This window comes from Meleagris gallopavo, chromosome 2, assembly GCF_905368555.1.
Source record: "Meleagris gallopavo chromosome 2, MGAL_WU_HG_1.1, whole genome shotgun sequence".
Taxonomy (NCBI): Eukaryota; Metazoa; Chordata; class Aves; order Galliformes; family Phasianidae; genus Meleagris; species Meleagris gallopavo.
This window is the reverse complement of record NC_139405.1, coordinates 99,687,892-99,700,364: the sequence shown is the minus strand read 5'-3', so window position 1 is coordinate 99,700,364 and position 12,473 is coordinate 99,687,892.

The window sequence follows — 12,473 nt, the reverse complement described above, 5'->3', positions numbered from 1 at the left end:
TTGCATGAGTTGTGTCCATGCAAAGTTTTCAAGACTTCAGTCAGATTAGACTGAAGAGAATATGCTTCTTCATGCGTTTGGATTGACTGCACTTGTAACTCAGTAGTGAGATTAGGTAAGTCTGACTGATACAGCTTAATGAATATTCTTTAATAAAAATCTTAAAAAAAACCTTAGCATTCATTCTTTCACTGTGGAAGATACAACCAGTAGTCTGTGTACACACCTTTAAAAGGTTGAATATTCACCTGTTTTACTCTGGGGAGTCTCTGCCACATAGAGGTAGAAATAAAATGCCTGTATCCAAATAACTAAATGGATGTTACGTGAAGCTGTACTTTTTTTTTTTTTTTTAATTAATGTAATTAATAGGTTCATATTGGCATTTCCTCTTTGGGATGATTTAGTCCAAGGTCTCCTGGACTTTTTGGGGCTCAAGAGCATCTGAAAACATGAACAGGCTGGTCCACAGCAGTGTGACCCAAGCCTGCTCCATGCAGAGGAGTGCTGAGGGTCAACTGTGAAATACAGCTGCCTTCATCTGCCCTGATGAAGTGTAGGGGCTTTCCCTGTCAGGGGGCAGAGGGGCCATCAAAGAGCAGCCAGGTTCTATTGCTGCAATGGCAGCAAGGGAGTTGTTGCACCAGGAGAACAGAGGGGCCCCTGAAGAGCATCCAGCTCCCTTTGCCACAATGGGAGTGAGGGACCCATCGCTCCTAGAAGACAGGGAGGCCACCTGTTAGTAAGTTAACTACTTACTGCGTCCTTGAGCACTGAAGCATTGTGGAGGTCTGCAGATGTTGGTGGAAGAGACAGAGAGGGAACAGATGGAGAGACCCTCCCTGATGGAGCCATGGACATGTGGAGCCGGGGGCTGTCTTTGCAGGGCACCTGTGTTTGCCCATGCTCACCTCTGTGATTCTCTGTGTTGCCTCTGCAGCTGTACCTCCTTGTCCTCCCACCCTTTATGGGCACAGAAAGCACTGAATGAGAGGGGAGCATCCCCAGCAGCCTCAGCAGCATCCACCAACCCAGGGCACAGCCTGGCCAGGCCCCGCTGGGACACGGCCTCTCCTCCCAGGCAGGGCCCCCAGCCCAGCCCTGGGGATGGCCCTGACCCCACTGACCTCCCTCCCTGTGTTGCAGCGCCTGGCTCAGCACCAGCCCTGACTCCTACCTTCCACTTCCCCAAGGCCATAATGAATACAAATAATGATATGATCAGCATGATCCTGCGGATGGGGTAGAAGATACCGTCATTCTCCAGGCTGAGGAAGAAGCTCATTCACCAGAAATCAGCCATATCTGTGACATGCAGAGAGCCAAGCAGTCAAGCTCCTCTTTTTAGTCACCTCATGGGCAAAGTGGCACCCAGCCTTCTGCCCCAAATTTGGGGTTGTCTCCTTTGTGATGTGGGTTGCCATGTCACCAGCTGGGTGCTATGGCAAAATCTGTGATACAGGGACAGTGGGGTGTGGCACAGTGGGGCCAGCTCAGCACAGCGGGGCCATGGCCAGGCCGCCCCAGCGCCGAGACCTGGTCCTGTGCAGGGCCACACAAAGCCTCTGCGTCTCACCAGGAAGGACTGAATCCCAGGCTCTGTGCTGTGCTCCCATTTTTGAGAGCCCATGAAGCTCTCGTTGGCCCTGATGAGTCCAGCAAGGCAATGATGGCCGTGCTGCTGCTGCTTGCTCTTCCCTGACATTCCCTTTTCCATTGGAGTCTCTCTTTATCCTCAGTAGAGAGGATACATTTTTCTGACCCAGAGGGAACATTTTCCCCTTTTTCTGGGAATAAAATATACAGAATGTCTTTTACAATAACTTTGCATACATATTCATTGTGGTTCATAATGGCAGGTGATTTCTCATAGCATTTTTAATCATAAATTTTTATGAATCACAGAACATTTTCCCTTGTAATATTAACAGGGTCAACATCTGGTATTGAGATTTATCCTGCTGAAAAAGATCTAATGCACACAGTTTATTGTTACTTAAATACTGGAGATTGCAGAGGCAGCCTTTATAGACACTCCCAAGCTATTTATACATCTTCCAAAGCTTCTTTCCAAAATTTTTGTATTATGCATTTCAGTTACAAAATTAATGCGACCTTTTCTTTTTCCTTTTGTATAATAGTTTAAAAGACAAAATACCTACTACAAGAAGGGAATGGCTCACTGTTCTAAATAATTGAGAACAAAACCTCTTCAATTGTTTGGTCTCCATAAATGTTCAACAAGCATCAATGAATGTCAGTAGGTGTGATTTTTTCCACAAGGAGGAATTCAGTGACACACTTCTGCTTCATCTGCACTTCCATGTCAGACGCCATTCTGTCAGAGGGCCCCTCTGCTTCCATCTGTCACACGGTAGCAACATGTAACAGAATATTGGTGGGAGGGTGCAAGGTCTTCTGCCATCCTACCAACATCCACCTCTGATGTTGTGGGCCAACATCATAAAACAGAAAGCACTTATTTCAGAGCACCCTCGTACAGTGCTTTACCTTTTTAAGTATTACTCAAGGGAAAGAATATTAATAATACATTGTATATTCCATAGATCCTTTTTTATATAACTTTGAATACATACATCCAGGTAGCAACCTCATTTTTGAGATCCTTTCTTTGGTTGTTTACTCAGCCTTCAGGCATGCTTGAACTTAATCAAGTGGGCTTTGCTTATCCTTACCTTTGCCAGCACAAGCCTGGGCTGAATGACTGGGTGGGAGAAGAAGCATTCTCGAAAACCACAACACAAGTTATGAAACCAAACAGGTTTCTAAGATCCTCTAATAAGTAACCTTTTTCTGCTCATTGTAAGGAGAGGTGTGGAGATGGGTGTGCTGTCAAAACATTATCTGAGTGTTGTACAAAGTTCTCTTATACTGAAGAGAGACTTGCAAAATGCATACAGAAGATTCTTCTCTGGTCTTTGCATTTCATATTTTTGTTATAAATACTTGTAAATAGCTGTATGCAGAACCCTTGAAGCAGCTACATGTGCTCACTAACACATCTGGTATGCAAGATAACAGCAAAATGAAATGTTTCCATGAACTGCAGGTTGTCTCAAACCAATAGAATATGATGTACTTCACCTGCCAAAAAAACAAGGAGGAGATAAAGAAAAGCTGAGCCAAACTCGGGTTTGTGTTCTCAGTAGTACTACTGTAGCGATACTGAAGTAATACTTCTGTTTTGTTTCAGTGCTGAAACTAACCTGTTTCTCTTAAAGGTAAAGCCTTGGGTGGGAGGTGAAGATGACTAGTCTGGAAGTACAGTGGTAAAGAACTGCTCTTGTTTTAGACTGCACGATCAATGTATGTTGTACAGAGAGCACAAAAATAAGAGACGTAGAATTATATACACCACCTGTATAGTATGATTGTATAAAATGCAATGCCTCGTACATCTACCAGGTGTTTCATCTTTGAAAACACTGCAGAAATACGAGCCTTTGTCAGAAAATGATTAAATTCCTGTAATCACATATAGATTAAAGCCCTTGTTCCAGGGTAGAGGAGGGTAGAGGGCAGAGGAGTAATTACGTGATAGTAGATAGATATAATGAAATATAGTATGCCTGAAAACATTTTGAAAAGATGGATTGTTAGGTCCTGTGGTATCAACACATCAGCTTTTTTTTTTTTCTTCCCAGCATCCAACTTTATTAATATTTGTCACCTTCAGAGTCTAATGTAATTTGTCTCTGTGCACCAAAAAGATTTGATTACTCTCTTGAGACTGCTGCTACTCTTTATATTATCTTATATGATGTTTTTGTTATTGCAGTAGCATCTAGGATTTTGAGAGAAGTCTTGCAAAATGTATGCAAGTACAAAACAGAAGATCTCTTATGTGCAGTTGGTACTGCTGATTCGAACTAGTTTGGAAACAATTTGGCTTAGAAAGTATACTATGCTATGCTATGCTATGCTATGCTATGCTATGCTATGCTATATAGGATCCTACTAAGTTCAGACATTTATCTGTGATGTGAGTTTTGTCTGGTAAATAGCTTTTCCTGGAGTTGTTAGAGCAATCAGTATCTTGTTCCAGCCAATTCTCACTTCACCCCGGTATTACACTGCCTCCAGAAAGATGTGGAAGCTTTACATGTTACTATTCTGTAAACTGATAAGAAACTGTCTGGTGTCATAAAACCAAAACTGGGACACGTTTTGGGTGCTTCCTTCCACTCTCAGCACCATATGAGCACCACTGCTGTCAAATTAATCTTATTTCTCATTAAGAACTAAACTTGGAAAAAATAAGGAGTGAAAGAGGTAGACAGTGGCCAGGGATAACATGTAAAGACCAGGGAAGAACAACCTTCACAGATCGGTACCGAGGCTGATCACATTGTTAATAAGTACATTACAGGTATGCAAGAAAGCCACAGCTGAAGTTAAGATTTTGTTGAGGTATTTGATAAACATAAATTTTAAGTCAATTATTTCAAAAGCCAAAACTTACCTTTAGCTATCTTGTGAAAATTATTAGAATTTGAGCATTTGATTGATCCACCAGCACTGTCAGACCAGCACCCTGTACCTTTGCTGGGATGCATTCAGGGCATCCTTGTAAACAACTTCCCAACTTCCTTTGTGGATAGAATAAGAGTTTGAGAAATGAACTTCTAATTCTTTTTTTTTTTTGTTTGATTCTCAGTCCCAGCCCCTAACTACAAGCCAGCCCTCCGCACACACCTAGTTCTTTTAAATGAGGCTTCTGCAAGCAAGCTAAAATTGCAGTTGCATGTATTTATTTTATATGCTACATCTGTTTAAGTAAAGAGAGACTTATGTACTTTTTTTTTTTTTTTAAGTACTCTCTCAATAATTTACCTTCCTTACCTTGCCACGAAGACCAACATCTATCCTAAGGGACAATACTGCTCTTTCAGGCACTAAAACACAAGCAGCAGGCAAGCTTATAAACCCAGCAGGAGTTCTCCAGTAAAAATACTCCCTCTTAATGAGATAAATGATCAGTTTTTCCATGATGCAATAAAAACAGAAGTATTTAAGCTCTCTCCTCTTTCTTCATGGTTGTCTGGTTTGCCTATGCTTCCTACTATGTGAATGCTTCACAGGCTTCAAAGCCTGAGTCCTGTGAGTTTGCGGTAGGCTTATGCTTTTGCTTAAAAATGTGGATAATTCTCACCTTCAGTACACTTAATTTCTTTCCACCTAAGGCTGTAAAGAAATAAACAACTTCAAGAGTCATACAAATAACTTTAAAATGGGAGGCCTGTTCCCTTTTTCACATACCTTTTTCCAAACTAATCACTTATAAAGTAATTGACTTGCAAAGAGATCCAGGAGGGCTACACAGTTGAATTTTTCTTTTTGATGTGTCCCAGAACAGTGCTGCTATTGCTCATAACGGAAAACGATGACCTCCCTCTATGCTTTTTACTTACCACCACTGGTAGCCTCATACCTGTTGGAACTGAATTCACTTCAAGACATTCAATTTTAATATTCAGTTGATTCCAAAAGCCCTATGTAGCATAGGGAAAGGAATGTTTCCCTAATTGCTTATCTGGGGGAAGCTGGCACACAGACCCCCAAACGTGGTTGAAATCACTTTCTTTTTACATTTAACATTTACATATATTCTCAAGTAATGTGAAATAAGCTTAGTTAAATGAGATAGAGAAGGAGCTGATAGCTTATTTGCCATGAAGGAGTCAAAAGGGTGTTGCATGTTTGAAATCTGTAATTGGTTTAGCACTTCTTGTCATCTGCTTCATAGCCAGAGCAAGCAGTCTGAAATTCCCGTCCCACTAAAAGTTTTGGGAGTCAGACACCTAAATATTTTTGCTGATCCTATAGTCCTAGCTTTAGCTTTGGGCAGCAGAACTCTAACAGTGTATTGGATGGTAACTCTTTAAAGCTTGATGAATAAAGTTTTATGCAGTTCTATGTATGTGTGGCATTTTTTATTTTTTAATATTTCACAAATTACAGTGTGGAGAAGAAAGAGTTATGAGTATGTCAAATACTCTGGAATATTCTCCAGAAATGTTTTTCCTCCCCATAATGTCACCTAATCTCTGCAGTTGTTAACAGACTTTTCAGTTTACCATTTGGAGTGCTCTTCTGTGATGAATGTGTTATTTGAGCTTATCAGTGTCTGTTGCAACCTTCCCCAACAGTTATCCAGGCCCCTCCCAACTCACATCTTGACCATCCATTCAGTAAATTCCATCTACTCTTAAGACAAACAGTGATGAAGCCTTTCTATAGTCTTCAGTGAAGGAGTGATGAACACAGTCTGAAGAAAGCAGGTGCCGTGCCTGGAGGCCCAGAACCTATTTACACTGCAACAAGTGTTTCTGATGTCATAGAATCCTAGAGTCTTTTGAGTTGGAAGTAACCCTTAAAGATCTCAAATATCTACAAAGATGAGGCTTCCACCACATCTCTGGGCAACATGTTCCAGTGCCTCATCACCCGTACTGAAAAAACCTCTTCCTTCTATCTTATCTAACTCTCCCCTCTATTAGTTTGAAACCATTTGTCCTGTCACAACAGGTCCTGCTAAAGAGTCTGCCCCCCTTTAAATACTGAAAGGCTGCTATCAGGTCATCTCGCCTTCTCTTCTCTAGGCTGAACAGTTCCAGATCTTTCAACCTGTCCTTGTTGGGAAGGTGTTACATCTCTTGGATCATTTTTGCGGCCCTTTTCTGGATGCACTTCCAATAGGTCTGTGTCTCCTTTACTCCATATCTGGACGCAGCTCTCCAGATGAGAACTCACAAGCGCAGAGTAGGGGGGCAGAATCACCTCCCTTGGCATGCTTCTTCTGTTGCAGCCCAGGAGACAGTTGGATTTCTGGGCTGCAAGGGCACATTGCTGGCTCATGTCCAGCTCAATCATCCACCAATACCCCCAGGTATTTTTTTGTCAGTGTTGTGCTCCATCCTTATATTCCCCAGCTTGTACTGATGGTTGCCATGACCCAGGCAAGACCCTGCACTTGGGTTTATTGACCCTCGTAAGGTTCCCCTGGTCCCACTGCTTGAGCCTATCTAGGTCTGTCTGGATGTCATCCTGTCCCTTAGGTGTGTCAAGTACACCACACAGCTTCACACTCTATTCCTTCCGTGATGTAGAAGGCAATGCCTCCTCCCTTCCTTCCTTGCCTGTCCCTTCTGAACAGCTTGTAGCCATCAATAGCCACATTCCAGTTGTGGGAATCATCCTACCAGGTTTTGGTGACTGCAACTACGTCTTGGTTTTCCAGTAGTAGAGTGGCTTCCAGCTCTTCCTGTTTATTTCCCAAGCTGCAGGCATTGGTGTAGAGGCAGTTCAGTTGAGCAGCTGGACTTGTTGCCTTCTTGGTGGATAACTCCTTAATTCCTTTGCAGTATTTACCTTTAGTCTCCCTGTTGCCTTCATCATCATAAGATGCCAAAGGTTGAGGGCTCCTGCTAGCACTTTGTCCCTTAACTTAGCTATCGCATCCTGCACCTTGTTGTGGACAGGCTCAGTAGCACCCCTTCAATAGCATTCAATTTGCTTGAGACATCACCTGGCTTTGAAAATACTTGAGGAGAAAGAGGAGATACTTGTTTTGTTTGGATTATCTTTTCATCAGAAGTTTAACTTTCCTTATTTTCTGTCTGCTCTGATGGAAAACTTAAAATGCCTGAAGTTGTTTCTAATGACTTTTTAAAGGTATTGTAAAGACATGTAGGCATGCATTATAGAGGCATCTGCTACAAGTAGAGTCTTGCAAAAAACATGACTTCACATTTTGTGTACTGTCCAGGTGATGTTAAGAACTAGCTGTATCTCAGGAGTACAGCTAAAACTAGGACCCTGGGACAGTAGAAAAGAACAAAAGACAACTTGCTGTCTGCTGCAGATTCAAAGGAGGCTGGTCTAACACACTAAAAGAATAATTAGAAAGCTTTGAGAGCTGTTTTTTGTTTCTGCTTCTGAGGGATTTGTTTGCTATTTAGAAGTGGGGAAAAAAAAAGGGTTAAAACATCAGCAAATGTGAAAATAGCCATTTTTCAACAAAGTAATGCTCTTCATTATGGAAAACCTGTAAAATGACAGGAAATGGCTTAATGTGGTAGGTGTTCATTGTTAAGGGTTCTGTTGACAGAAGTTGATGAGTGAAAATATTATATTACATTTTTGTCTTTTGTTCAATAAATAGCATGGAATTTTGATGCTGCCTAGAGGGACTGCTTTATACTATGGTGGTCTAAATTGGGATTTTTTCATTAATGTGACCAACTAGCTTTACTTATTTATTTGTTTGTTTGTTTGAGAAAAAGAAAAAAAAAAGCTGAAGTAAAAGAGAAGACCAAGAAAAAGCACCACAAATTATCTTTTACTCATCTGGAAGAGTTTATTTTAAACATGGAACATTGTTTGCTGCTGTGGAAATGAAAGTGAGAGAGTTGCAGCTTTCTTCCAGTGCCATCTGGCAGATGATTTACTTGCGTATGGTATTCACTAATTCAAATAACCCTGTGTGTGGTAGCATTGTCTCTTTACAGATCGTGCAGCTTAGTTGGCTGAACCTTAGATAGCTCACACAAGGCTATAAATGGCACTGTACAATAGAATGTCTAAAATTATATTAAAAGAATATTCTGGAAAGAGATATGCCAAATTAATCATGTATTTATCTTTTTTTAAGTATTTTTCTTACCTGCATTGATCTTGATGTTTTATTTTCAAAATTTTACTGAATTCTACTCTGATTTTAGCCCACTGAAATCAACATTTATTTGTACCCTCAGAGCTCAGGGACCAGAGCATTGAGCATCCATCTCTAGGTTAGTGTTTGTTCCTATAAGATCCCTTCCTGATCTCCTGAAGCTTGTTTTCCTGGTGATTCTAGCTCTAGCTGGACCTAGGCACTTCACTATTATGTTGCTGCTAAACAGGTCGGGGCAATCCCAAGTATTTATACAAACTGGGAGAAGATCTGCTTGAGAGCAGCCCTGTGGAGAAGGACTTGGGGGTCCTGGTGGATGAGAAGCTGGACCACCAGCAGGGTGTGCTTGCAGCCCAGGAGGCCAACTTTGTTCTGGGCTTCATTAAAAGAGGGGTGGCCAGCAGGGAGAGGGAGGTGATTGTCCGCCTCTGCTTGGCTCTTGTGAGGCCCCATTTGCAGTACTGCGTCCAGGCCTGGGGCCCCCAGTACAGGAAGGACGTGGAGCTCTTGGAGCGGGTCCAGAGGAGGGCACTAAGATGATCAGAGGGCTGCAGCACCTCTCCTATGAGGAAAGATTGAGGGAACAGGGCTTGTTTAGCTTGGAGAAGAGAAGGTTCTGGGAGAACTCATTGTGGCGTTCCAGTACCTGAAGAGAGCATATAAACAGGAGGGGGAATGGCTGTTTACGAAGGTGGATAGTGATGGGACAAGGAGGAATGATCTTAAACTGAGACAGGGGAGGTTTAGGTTAGATCTTAGGAGGAAGTTTTTTACACAGAGGGTGGTGACACACTGGAACAGGTTGCCCAAGGAGGTTGTGAATGCTCCATCCCTAGAGGCATTCGAGGCCAGGCTGGTCTGGTGGTTGGCAACCCTGCACATAACAAGGGGGTTTAAACCAGATGATCTTTGAGGTCCTTTTCAACCCAGGCCATTCTATGATTCTATGATTATGTAATGGCTCCTTTCTCGGTATGCGGAATTTTTTTGACTTATTTTTCCACAGTACCTAGTTCCATGTGCCTAAAAGCTCTCTAATACTGGCTTTGGATTCCACTCTTAGATCTAAGTCCTAAAAGTTAACTGCTGACTGTGATTTATTTGTAGACACTTCTGGTTTTAGTTGAATCTTACCCTGATGAATCACTTCAGAAAGTAGATCTTACGGTTCAATTTGCAGTTGTCTTTTTGGGGAGATGCCTTTTTAACTTGAAGTACAGTTGAGCAGTTTTTAAAGTGCTGGTTTTCTTCAAAGATAGATCACTGTAACTTATATGTGAAATTAAAATATACATATTGTAAATAATTGTGTAGCAGAGATAGGGAAAGAATTGAGAGCACAGTTGTCTTCCTAAAGGGCAGCTGATTCTTTAAGTCATTTGCTGCATCTGTTTTGCTAAGCATTAAAGGCCAGGACTATTTCCTAAGCCACAAGCTAAATGGAATAGTGGGTTAGTTTTCCTGCTATCATATTCTATTCTACCAGAAAAGAAGTGGCGGTACATCCAGATGGCTATTCAGGAGTGTCCTTGGCCCGTGCTGACTCCTGGGTGACGCAAAAGCTGTTTCAGAAAGTGCTAGTTGGCTGGAGCCAAAACTGTGCCAAGAACTGCCCCAAATATTAAACACCATAACTGATGGAATTTCAGTGCCTGAGCTGGCACTCTGTCACTCCTTAATTGAGTGGAACAAGCAGAGATAGAAAATGCCCCCTTCCTCCCTCAAGTGTTAATAGATGTGATTTTTCACTTTACTTCCATGACATCCAGAGACTGTTCTGGAAAACTGAAGTATATTTTCTCTTACTAATTTTGTAGTGCTAAAATTCCACTGACTGTGCTGCAGTTTCTATTGACTGACCCTGTAAACACATGGAGAATTGATATTGTTATTAATATCACCATGTCGTCATGCTTTATTCATTTTCAATTTTATAGCTATGGTCTGATCACTTGGAATTGTGTCCACTAATGTAGCACTGGACTATAGAAATCTTATTATATCAAAATGTGTTATTCTTGGACTACAATTCACAGTTACACAGTTGCATTTTATAGATCCATGGATTTTTTAAAGCCAGAAAAGAGCCTTAGATTATTTAGTCTGACTTCCTGAATGACACAAGCCACTTAATTTAAACCAGTTAGCCTTGTGTCAAGTCCAGCAATTTGTGTTTGGCTAAGGCTTATCTTCTAGAAAGACATCCAGTCTACATCTGAAGCCATCAGTAGTTGGAGAATCCATCACTTCCTTTGGCAGTGTAGTCCAATGGTTATCACCTTCTCTCTTAAAAATATGTGGTTTGATTCTTGCCTGAATTTGTCTGGCTTTCGCTTCCAGCTATCACCTCTGATTATGCTTTTTGTTATGAGAGCCCTGCTCAGTATTTTCTCCCTGTGGTGATACTCACACATTGTAATCACCAAAATCATCTCTACATGTTTTTATGAAACTCAACAGACTGAATCTCTTTAATCTCTTTCTGCGAGGACCTTTTCCAAGATTTCTGATGATTTCTGTGTCTCTCCTCCACATCCTTTCTGATTTTTACCTCTTTTTGTGAAATGAGGAAGAAAGAAATGGATGTTGTACTTAATGGTGTCCATTCATAGGCAATCCCAATACTTTTCAGTCCTTTGCCTCTGCTGCTCTACCATGATCAGTAAATTAAATGTACCTGGAATGTTCACTGGCAGTGAGGCCAACTGGAATATCACAGTCTGCATCTGTGCTCTTGAATTCTCTTTATCTTACACAACAGTGTATCCACATCCAAACTGCATTTTCAGGATGTTTCCTGGCAATTTTGGTTACACTTGAGAATTGTCTGACAAAATGCTGGCAAAGGCCAGTATCACACCAGGGACCAAAATGATTGCCTTGTGGCACATGTTATAAAGGAATATTGACTTGGAACACTTTCAAACTCAGTAGCGTGATCAAAGCATTCCCAGTTCCCCTGAAATCAACATTGTGTCATTTTTATTTTCAGTTAAAGTATTAAACAAAGACACATTTTTCTTAATTGCTTTAATCATAGAATGTCCTGGGTTGAACCCAGGTTTTCAACCTCCTGCTATGTGCAGAGTCGCCAACCATCAGACCAGGCTGCCCAGAGCCACATCCAGCCTGGCCTTGAATGCCTCCAGGGATGGAGCATTCACAACCTCCTTGGGCAACTTGTTCCAGTGCGTCACCACCCTCTGTGTGAAAAACTTCCTCCTAAGATCTAACCTAAACCTCCCCTGCCTCAGTTTAAAACTATTCTCCTTTGTCCTATCCCAATCCACCCTTGTAAACAGCCATTCCCCCCTCCTGTTTATATGTTCCCTTCAAGTATTGGAAGGCCTCAATGAGGTCTCCTCGGAGTCTTCTCTTCTCCAAACTAAACAATCCCAGATGGGGCTTCACAAGATCTAGGTAGAGAGGGAAGATGTAAGAAATCTAAGAGTCAGGTGCATGGGCTCATTTGGTTGTCTAAGTTATATGAAAGCATAGTCAGGTAAGAGACAAACATCTCCTCATTTTAATTCATCCTGTTTCTCCTTGATGCCTATTTTTGAATAGATGCTCTGTCTGGCAGGATTTACCTATTCCCACCTCACCACTGATGCTGAAGGACACTTGGATGATGAAGAGCCCAACCCCAACTTTTCATGATTAGACTTAGGTGGATTGACTCTTTCTCAGCCATACGTTTGCTTCATGATTCCTACTGCTATGAGGATGATTCCTACTAGTGGAACTTACCCATCTAAATCACAGAAGTATTTTTTGT